Below are 10,040 nucleotides of genomic sequence, written 5' to 3'. Positions count from 1 at the left end.
AAATGCGTCTGTATAAAAATGTTCTCAGGACATCAGTTATGTGTTTGATAATTCTTCATATTTTCTTCATTATATTGTAATAAGAAGGTTAGTGTTTATAGTATCATTTCATGTTGCCAGAATATAAACATTCGGAAAAGTGTCCCAAAATTCACTATATTTCATTTTGCTGTCAATGTCTCATTTATACACCAAAACAAGCATCCATGCGCTTTATTACTCGGCACATTTGCATAATTCCTGCATAATTTCCACTCCAGTGACTTTAAAGACTATCTGACTCTTCTTTTTTTTCCCTCCTTTGTTTGCATCTTCTGGTGCTAATTTGTGTTCATGTCCTTTAAGCTCTAATATATGTATATTCATATGCATATCATGTTCTTAAATATTCCAAACAGAGCCTCTCAGGTCTAAACATTTACTGTGGTTTTAGTGTTGCACAACTGAAAAGAGACACGTCTAGTTTAGACTGTGTGTGTTTGTTTAATATCTGGTGAAAACTGCATTCTTCAGGATTTTCTCCACTTGATCAGTTATTCCTAAATTGAGACAGTTGTGACTGAAACTGATAAAGTTGGAGCCAAAATGACAGCTCCGATGTTGTTGTTGTTATTGTTCAGATTAGATGTGTTTTATCCTCAAATAATGTAATTTTTACACCTGTGAAGCCACTAAAGGTACCAGGATGGACAGGGTAAGTCGCTTTTGACCTATTTTTAAATTAAGTGATTGTTTTCATTTTTGATTTATCATTTTCTCTAGTTGTTTGTACTACAGAAACACAAGCATCCATGCACTTTACTACTCAGCACATCTCTGGCATAATTTCCACTACAGTAACCTTAAAAACTATCTGACTCTTGTTATTTTTTCTTCCTTTGTTTGCATCTTCTGGTGTTAATTGGCGTTAATGTCCTTCAAGCTCTAATATTTCTATATTCATGTGAATATAATGTCCTAAAATAATCCAAATAGAGCCTCTCAGATCGACACATTTACTGTGGTTTTAGTGTTGCACAACTGTGGCCAAGTTAAGCTAAGGAGAGACACTATTTTAGACTGGGAATTGATTGTTTAGTAACTGAATTTTGTGAGGATTTCCCCCAATTGTTCAATTATTCCTGATTTGTGATAACTGTGATTGAAACTGACAAAGCTGGAGCCAAACTGACAGCTCTGAGGTTGTTGTGGTAAAGTTTGAACAAGATGTGTTTCATCCTGAGAAAATTTAATTTGCCTGGATGTTAAATTCTCTGTCATGTTTTATTTACACCTGTGAAGCCAGTAAATGTGACCTACTTTTAAACAGGATGACTGTTTTCATTGTTGAGTTATCATTTTCTCTAGTTGTTTTGGGCTGGAAAACACAGGCATCCGTGCACTTTATTACTCAGCACATCTCTTGCATAATATCCACTCCAGTAACCTTAAAAACCAACTGACTTTTGTTATTTTTCTTTTTTTTTTTTTTTTTTGTCCGTTGCTTGCCTCCTTTCTCCTGCAGCTCAGCTTATTTTGCAATCACAACTTTCTCATCCCTCCCTCAGCAAAAACTTTGGGAAATTTTGAACATAAAAAAAGAAAAACAAGTGTTCTTCTCGCGATAGCAGCTTGCCTCAGCAGCCGCCATATTCTGTGACAGTATTTTGATTCGTATCTGCTGGAAGTGAGGAAAAAGAGAAAAGTGAAGGGCCGTCCAGGGGAGGGGGGGGCGACCGACGAGGAGCTGTCAAAAAGGTATTCCGGAGTCTCTGTCAGGCGGCGGAGGGCCCAGGCTCGCTATCCCTCCCCAAGAGCGCTATTTCGAGGACACAGAAGGCCCGGGGCCTCGGTGCAGCTGGCTCTTCGTCTCCCTGGCAGTAGCTGGACCCCTCTCGGCTTCTCCTCTTGCAGCTCCACGGCCCTCCGGAGGTCCGGCGGCGGTCTCGGGTGTCGAAGGCGGCCCGGGGAGGAGCGGCGGCGGCAGCGGCGGCGGAGACTGGAAGGTAAGTTAAATTAACACGGCTTTGGGCAGCTAGCAACAGGCGGAGGAACACAGCTTCATCGGGCCGAGTTTAATAAAAGCATTTCAGCGTCTTGTGAGGCAAGTTGCTCGAGTTTACGGCGGGTTTCTGTTTGAAAGAAAATGGAGAGAAAAAGTTTTCAGATGTGGAAAAAGTTTTTGTCTACAGCAGCAGCTAGCTAGGTTAGCTAGCTGGAAGTGTTTAGAGGCTGTTCCCATCCCGGTCGAGTTAACAAATCACTGTTTAAAGTTTAAAACCGACTCTCTACCAAGTTCTCTGTGGTAATAACACATTTAATTCGTAATTATGACTGTTTTTATTTCAGTTTCACACTGTTTGTCGCAACATGTTTTGTAGCCCCTGTTAGCCCATGCTACTTTTTCCATTGAGCTGCCCGTTGAAACGTCGTAAGATTAGTCGTGGATGGAAACGTTAAATCACAAAACCGAAGCTTCACTGAACCTCACACTCGAAGTATTTTATCTCGAACAAGCTTTAAAACCAACCCCTGACAACACTGACACGATTTTTTGTGTAGCATTAAAGCTTTTTTAGCAGTTAAGCTACATATTTATACACACTGCAGTTGCTATCATCTGTCTACAACAGTTTATCATAAATTGGTGTTCATGTCCTTTGAGCTCTAATTTTTCTATTTTTCTATGCATATCATGTCCTTAAATACTTCAAATAGAGCCTCTCAGGTCTAAACATTTGTGGTGTTAGTGTTGGACAACTGTGGCCACCTTAAACTAATAGAAACCCACTGTTTTAGATTGTTTTGGGTTGTTTAAAAGCTTAATTTTTCAGTATTTCCTCCAGTTGATCAGTTATACCTGATTTGTGGCAATTGTGAAACTGATAAAGGTGGAGCCAAAATGACAGCTCCGATGTTGTTGTTCCTGGTATAGTTTGGATGAGATGCGTTTTATCCTGAGATAACTTAATTTGTTGAGATGTTAAATTCTCTATCATGATTTATTTACTCTAGTGAAGCCAGTAAAGGTGCCAGGGTGGACTGGGAGTCACATTTGACCTACTTTTAAATAGGATGATTGTTTTCATTGTTGATTTATCATTTTCTATAGTTGTTTGGGATAAAAAAAAATGCCAGAAAATGGTGAAATATGTGTTTCTCAAAGCCTAAGATCATGTCTTTAACTATCTTGTTTTGTCCACAACTCAAAGATACTCAGTTTATTGTCATAGCGGAATAAAGAAACCAGGAAATACTCTATTTTAAGTAGCCGGAATCAGAGGATTTTGACTCTTTTCTTTCCACAAACTGATTCATTGGTTATCAAAGTAGTTGATGATTGATTTAATATATAGTGGAGTAATAATCAGTTGGTAGTTGCATCTGTGTTTTTAAAGTTGTTGGCAAAACAGAAGTTGTTTTAAGCTTTTGGTGAAATGTGACTGAGCAAAGCTGGTTTTCTTGCTTTCCTTCTTCACGTTGAGGTTTATTTTCCTGCACTCCATGCTGTTTTTAATCATGGTGATTGCACCGAAATTTAACAGGAGTATTACTATTTGGTGACAGGTATTTCAGTGTTATTTTTTTTATTTGCAGCGTGTGGTTATAAAGCCTCTTTCAGTCCATGGTAGCATTTGGACATTTGTGGTGGTCTACTTGGCACCGTGAACCCCCTCTGGGTGTGTTCAGACAGACTGTGTTTCTCCATGTTGTGTTAGTTAAGGCTGGTCTTCATATTAACACGAGCCACCAGTCAAATGATGCAGAATGTTTGTTGTGGCTGGAAAGTCTGTCGGCTCTACCAGCCAGTTTGGAAGGTAATCAATCTGTGTCCAATTAGTGTTTTTATTTCAAAACTGGCAGCTAAGCAGTGGAATTGCCCTTTGAAATCCTGAGTCGACTTCGTGACATAGAGGTTTGACTTTCACTCTGCTGTTGTTAGAAATCACACAGTGAAGGCTACCTGACTGTAATTTTTTAAATCCAGCCTTCTTATTTTACTTTCTCTCTCTCTCTGTCATTCACCTGAGTGGCTCTTTTGCTTGGCTGCTCTGTATTCACGACTCCTAAAGAGCTCAGAATCACTCCTCTGCTGGCCTTTAAACACCTCTGATCTAAACTGTGTTGTCATATCTCGACTGTAAGAGTGTATATCATTCATTAGCAGCTTGTGCCTGTCTTAACTTGCAGTCAACATCGCAGTTCCTGACCAATAAGCTGCCATGGCCAACTGTTTATAGGTGCAGACCCCTAACTGAAACCATGTGTGCCTGGAGCTGGGCAAATATGTTGCTAGGAGACCTTGCTGATTCGCCACTCTGTGGAGACTTTGCAATGAATGCGTAGAGCCTGTATGATAAGTACTAAATCAGGATTTGGATGCAGATCATTTCCTTGTACTGAACAGCAGGCTGCTAATTGCTTCATTTGGTTGTTATTATGCATATACTAACCGACTAAATAACCCTTAAGGGAATGCATGGATTATAAATGCAAACTTGGAGTGTGTTTCCTGGATGCTTGTTTATAAAGTTGAAGAATTAGGCTCTCTTGTTGCATTTGCTTCTGTACAATAAACAAGCAGACCGACACTTGTGTTGGAGAACTTTTACAACAAGCTGACTCTGTGGCATGTTGTCGCGAGGTCCGTGCCAGTGTTTAAATCTTCTTTCCTGAAAAACCTGTTTCCTGATTTATCATTTGCAGTTTGCACAACAAGTTATCACCGCAGAGCAAAGGGTGGTAGTTTCCCCCCCTCGTCCTTTGTCACAGCGGGAAGGATAATTACTGCAGATGAGTGCGCTTGGATGGAGTACAAATGCTTGTTGTTTGGATCAACAGTGCAGAGTCAGTTTAACCCGGGAAATGATATTGGCTTACCTTTCTCGTTTTCTGAGTGTCAGAAGAGATTCTCTGTAAGAGGCTGCGAACACTGAAGCACTGTAGCTGTAATTTGGTACATGTTCTTTCAGGCACTTCTCCGCTCAGTGACTTGTCCTTTTAGGTTATTATATAGTGTGTGTCTTCTCCAGAGTTAGTTAAGTGTCAGTGTAAAACCTGTAATGCCAAATGGGAGCCAAGTAGGTGGAAGGGAAGGATCCATCACATTATGCTTATTGCTGCAGACTCAGGAAGAGGGCTCAGTGTTTTTAACCCTCCCCCTCTCCAGTGTGTGGCTGTCAGGAAGAGAGGCTCTTGTTGGAGCCCCCTCCCCCTGTCGGGTTCCTGGCTTCTCCACTTTAAATGGAGTCCTCCATTACACATGCTGCACATGGTCGTCTCCAGTTCAAGGGTTAAATTGCATGCATTGAGGCTGACACTGCACAGTCCACTATACATCTGAGTGCTGACTGTTGGGAGCTTGTTCATTTTTGCAGCAGCTTTACAAATGACCCACTGTGACATCTCTCATGATGGCACATGATCATTTGAGTTCTGTGCATGTGCAAAAGTTTGTAGCTGTGCATGATTAGGCTTCATGTTGCTATGAAAAAGATGCTAGTTAGTTTTTTTTCAGCACTCAAGGCAGAAGAACTTCTTAGTGAGCTGACAAATCCACAGCTTTTATAAATTTATCCATCAAGTCAATCTCTGCACAAGCTTTCATTTAGAGTTGAGTTTCTGGCTGCCAGATATATGTAAGTCTAATGTTAAGACCTCTTCAAGCTCTGGATTGGTTTCCATCGCCTTCTGTGAACACTATCTGGTTCTTTATTTGCTACATGGTTGGCTTTCCTAACTTGGTGCTGTTCATGCATTATGTTTTAACATACAGCATACGTTTGATTTGTTTCCCAGAAAAAGCTTTGAGTGTTGTGACCTGTGAAACTGAATCTTTCGGCTACACGAGGCTTTAAAGCTGCATAATCAATCAAATGATAATCATGATATTGATTTTGGCTTCTTACAATTGCATGGACACAACCAGCACTGAAGATTATATTGCATGCTATGCTCGTGAAAAACTCTGCTAATAAGAAATAGCTCATGTAGATAAAATCATTTTCAGCTTTGATTTCAGCTTGACTAAATCTGACAGAACATTTTACTTTGCTCTTTTTAAAGTTATTTTTGGTCATACAGCAGTTTTGAGTTGCGTACGCTGTAATAACTGATTGGAAACTATAAGATTCTCTGTACGCAGCTTCTTAGCTAGCAACTACCAGAGCCTGCATGTTAGGCATTTAGGGAATATCGGTAAATTATAGTGTCCGTCAATAAGCAGATGTTCAGCACGTGAAGTGCTTTAGGTACAGTTTTATTTATATTTTCCCTCTGGGGCTTACTGAATTCTGGTGAAGAGGTACACTATTTTCTGTCTTACTTTGGTGCAAAGATTTGTACATGGGGAGGAATGAAGCACTACATGAAAGGGAAAGAAGTGCTGTATTTATTCAGATATGAAATGGCACTAAAATATTTTCGTTTGTAAAAATCATCGAATAATCATGATCTGAATATCAATTAAAATAATCATAATTATATTTTTGCCGTTATTGTGCAGCCCTACAAGGCTTAAAAGTTCCAAAAAGCTGCAGTGTTTGGTGATAATTCTCAAATTAGACACTATTTTATTTTTTATTGCCGTACCTTTGTGGTATCCCTACAGCATCCTTGTAATTTTTTTAACGAATGAAATTTTGAAAAAATAAGTTATGGATTAGTGTTTAATGTATACTTTAAACTGTATTTTCTTAAAATATTCCATCATTTCTAGCAAAAAGTTATTTAATTTTGCCTTATTAATGAGTCATCATGACTAAGATTGTAAGCGAGATTAATTATCAGACAGTTCTGATACTAGACAACTTTGTCTGTGCTTAAAACTGTCACAATTTTACACAGCCATAACTCAGACATTTATTTAGCAGACATGATGATGAGCCAAGTTTCACATGTCAAACTGACTAACTAGGTGATTGCAGCACTAATGCAGATAAGGAAATGAAGATACATGAAGATTAGGTAATGTCTGATAAAAATGTTAAGTGTTTAATAGATGTGATAGATAAAGATGTGACGTGTTATAAAAGACAACTGTGATGTTCACTGGAGCTGAAACGGACTGATCTCAAAACACGTGAACCGACTTCCAGTCTTTCAGTTTACATTTCCATTTGATCTGGAAAATGTTGATAACTGCCACTGACAGTTTCCATTTTAGTTTGCTGGGCACATTGTTGTTTCTCCCGAGCTCTTAGTTGCTTTATTTGTTGCCATTTGTGACATTTCTTAGATGTTCAAATACATTTAAACATTTGTTTGAGCTGTTGTTCATTTTAGATGGATGGGGTGGTAATTTTAATCACACTTGAGGTATCAAAAAACATCCTAGTAATTTTGATTAGCGGAATTGCAGCCTCGAGATTGAGCTCATTTCGCTCATTTTCTATTGAAGATAGTCTGGTGATAATTTGTGGGTTCTCTTGCTGCTGTTGCATGATTTGTCAGGACTTCTGCGGCCTACACTTTGTAGTAAATCTATCTCCAGCGCGTAACAGAATACACATTTGCCTTCGCACTTTAAACTTCTTGTAAAATTTAATCGGGAACTTTGCCACACTACACAAGTCATGTGAACGTTGCCTCAGGCAGCTTCACCCAAAGTTGCAGTCGTCAGTTTTTGCAATATTGTGCACATGATAATCAGTTTCACTTTGTTGGTCGGCCTTGTGTAGTCATGCCTTTGAATGCACGCTGCTGTTAAAGGTATTGTTGTAGTTCACCTTCTTTTTGTTTTTCTCGTTACATGCATCAGTAAACAGCAGAAGACTGAACCACATCCTAAACTGACTCTATGCCTCTGTACCCCTCCTCCATCCTGCTGCCCTTGACCTGGGCTCTGGGTTTCATCTCTAAAGCCTTTCTATTCCTCTACAATCGCTGCCTCTGCTTCCCTAAACTGACACATCCTCTGTCACAAGCTGCACAGACCTTGAACTGCCTGGGTGGGTCTAATTCCTCAAAACTGTCTCAAACTTTATTTTAGCACACTTTAAAAAGATTCAGACCAAATCAACTTGGCAAGCACACTATTTGCATTGTGTTGGTCCACATTTGAATACACGTGTACACTTTATAGTGTCTCTACCATATGCAGTAGAAGAGTTTCCTGTTTATTCTGGAGGTCAAAGGATTTAACTGGTAGCTTTCTTGTCTGTTGAAACGTCAAGTCTACTGATGCTTCATATTTATTAGAGATCTATACTACAAGAGTTTTTTGTTACAGAAAAGGCCATAGAGCTCTGTCAACCAAAACTAGAACTTAAATGTACATGTCCACCTGCTTATCTAATTAAAAGTGTGCAACATGTGCATTAGAATACATTTGCAGTAGAAGAATACAGTGTTGATTCGACCATAAAGTTAGATTTTAATGGCTGACCAAACATTTAAGCTGCTTTTCTTTGCATTTGTTAATGATAGTTGTATGTTTGTGGAGTTACTGTTATTCATTAAATTTGATGAAAGCTTATTAGCAATAACTCTCCAGAGATGAATGCAAGAAAAACAAATCAAGTTTCTCATGTCAATGGGTGTGAAAGAATGAAGAATTCATGACTAAAATTGCTAATTTAGAAGCTTTTGGAGACAAGAATGCATTAACTCCAGCATTACCAAAGTTTACAGACTGGGGGATTGTTCAGCTAAATAAATTAACTCAAAATAGACATCCCATGTAATGGCACTTGTAAATCAGACTTGAATGCGGTGGAATAATTAAAGAGGAGCTTTTCATGCTAATGAAGTGTTTTTCAAGTTTCCTTTGCAGAAACTCTGCTGTGAAATAGGATAGTAGCACAACCATCAATTAAAGGAATATAGTGGAGCTCCTCCACCGGCTCCCTTTGGATGTAGTATTTAAACTAATTGGAACCAGAACCGTTGGCGTGTTAAACAGGCATGTTTGGAAAGACAGCAGTGTAGCTCTTGAAACACTTTGGCATTACCTTCACAGTAAATCTGCCTCTGACTTCCTAGATCTCCTACAATCACTCAACCTCACCCAGCATGTCAATTTCCCCACCCACAACCATGGACACATCCTCGATCTGGTTTGCTCCTCTGGTCTTACAGTCCTAAATATCTCCAGCTGTCATCTCTCCATCTCTGACCACCTAGCAATAACTATGGACATCAGCCTCCCCACCCCCCTGCCCAAGGAAAAACGGACAATCTTTTTTAGAAACACCAGATCACTCTCCCCCTCTGTATTCTCCGCCTCACTGACCACTGCATTGTCCGTCTCCCCTCCCCCGTCAATCAATAACCCCACTGACCTCATCAACCACTACAATCATACTCTCTCTTCCTGTCTTGATCAGCTTGCTCCCCTCAAATCCAAATTAGTTACTTTCTCCCACTCTGCTCCATGGTACACCCCTGAACTCCACCTCATGAAAGCCCATAAACGACAGCTAGAACGTCTTGTCAAGAAAACAAACCTGACAGTTCACCGCCAAGCCTACTCCGACTTCCTCCAACAATACAAAGACGCCCTGAAATCTGCACGGTCCACTTTCTACTCTGACCTGATCAATACCAGCTCCAACAACCCCAAATCCCTCTTCTCAACTGTCAATAAACTCCTTGCCCCCCCGGACACAGTCTCAAACTCGTTCACCACTGACAAATGCAACCTATTCCTCTCTTTTTTTCATAACAAAATCATCTCCATCCACAGCAGCCTTGTCACCTCTCCCACTTCACTTGATCCCCCCTCTCCTCCACCAAACCCTCTGAACTTTCCCCCCCTGGCCCACTTCTCGCCCGTTTCCCCCCTGGACCTGCCCAAATTCATCACTGGAACTAAAAACTCCACATCCTGCCTGGACCCCATCCCCACTGCCCTCCTCAAAAACTGCCTCCCTGTTATCGCCCCCCTCATCTCTAACATCATCAACACTTCCCTCAGTACTGGCTGTGTCCCCTCACCCCTCAAGCTCGCCTCTGTCTCCCCCATCCTCAAAAAACCTGGTTTGGATCCAACCTCCCCTCACAACTTCCGGCCCATCTCCAATCTCCCCTTCATATCCAAAACATTAGAACGTGTCGTCGCT

The 10,040-nt window shown here is 40.3% G+C and overlaps 1 protein-coding gene and 1 long non-coding RNA gene across 5 annotated transcripts in view; one reads left to right on the top strand and one right to left on the bottom strand.

Moving 5' to 3' along the window:
* Positions 1-1,615: 1,615 nt before the first annotated feature.
* tab2 (TGF-beta activated kinase 1 (MAP3K7) binding protein 2) overlaps positions 1,616-10,040 on the top strand; it is a 45,293-nt gene continuing 36,868 nt past the window's right edge. For 3 of the 4 annotated variants that reach the window (XM_035954853.2, XM_023284792.3, XM_023284790.3), the window contains exon 1: positions 1,617-1,985. The gene's annotated coding sequence lies outside the window, so the exon portion shown is untranslated. Of the gene's footprint in view, positions 1,986-10,040 lie in introns of all 4 variants that reach the window. The other variant, XM_023284791.3, reaches the window with a different exon arrangement.
* LOC129350260 (uncharacterized) lies at positions 1,645-5,045 on the bottom strand. The gene is made up of 2 exons (XR_008603604.1): positions 4,861-5,045; positions 1,645-2,111 (listed from the first exon to the last, which is right to left on the bottom strand). It is a non-coding gene; the product is annotated as an uncharacterized LOC129350260 (long non-coding RNA).

This window comes from Amphiprion ocellaris, chromosome 12 (genome assembly GCF_022539595.1).
Source record: "Amphiprion ocellaris isolate individual 3 ecotype Okinawa chromosome 12, ASM2253959v1, whole genome shotgun sequence".
In the NCBI taxonomy this organism is placed as follows: domain Eukaryota; kingdom Metazoa; phylum Chordata; class Actinopteri; family Pomacentridae; genus Amphiprion; species Amphiprion ocellaris.
Note: the sequence above shows the minus strand (reverse complement) of the source record. Positions and strands in the feature narration are given on the sequence as shown.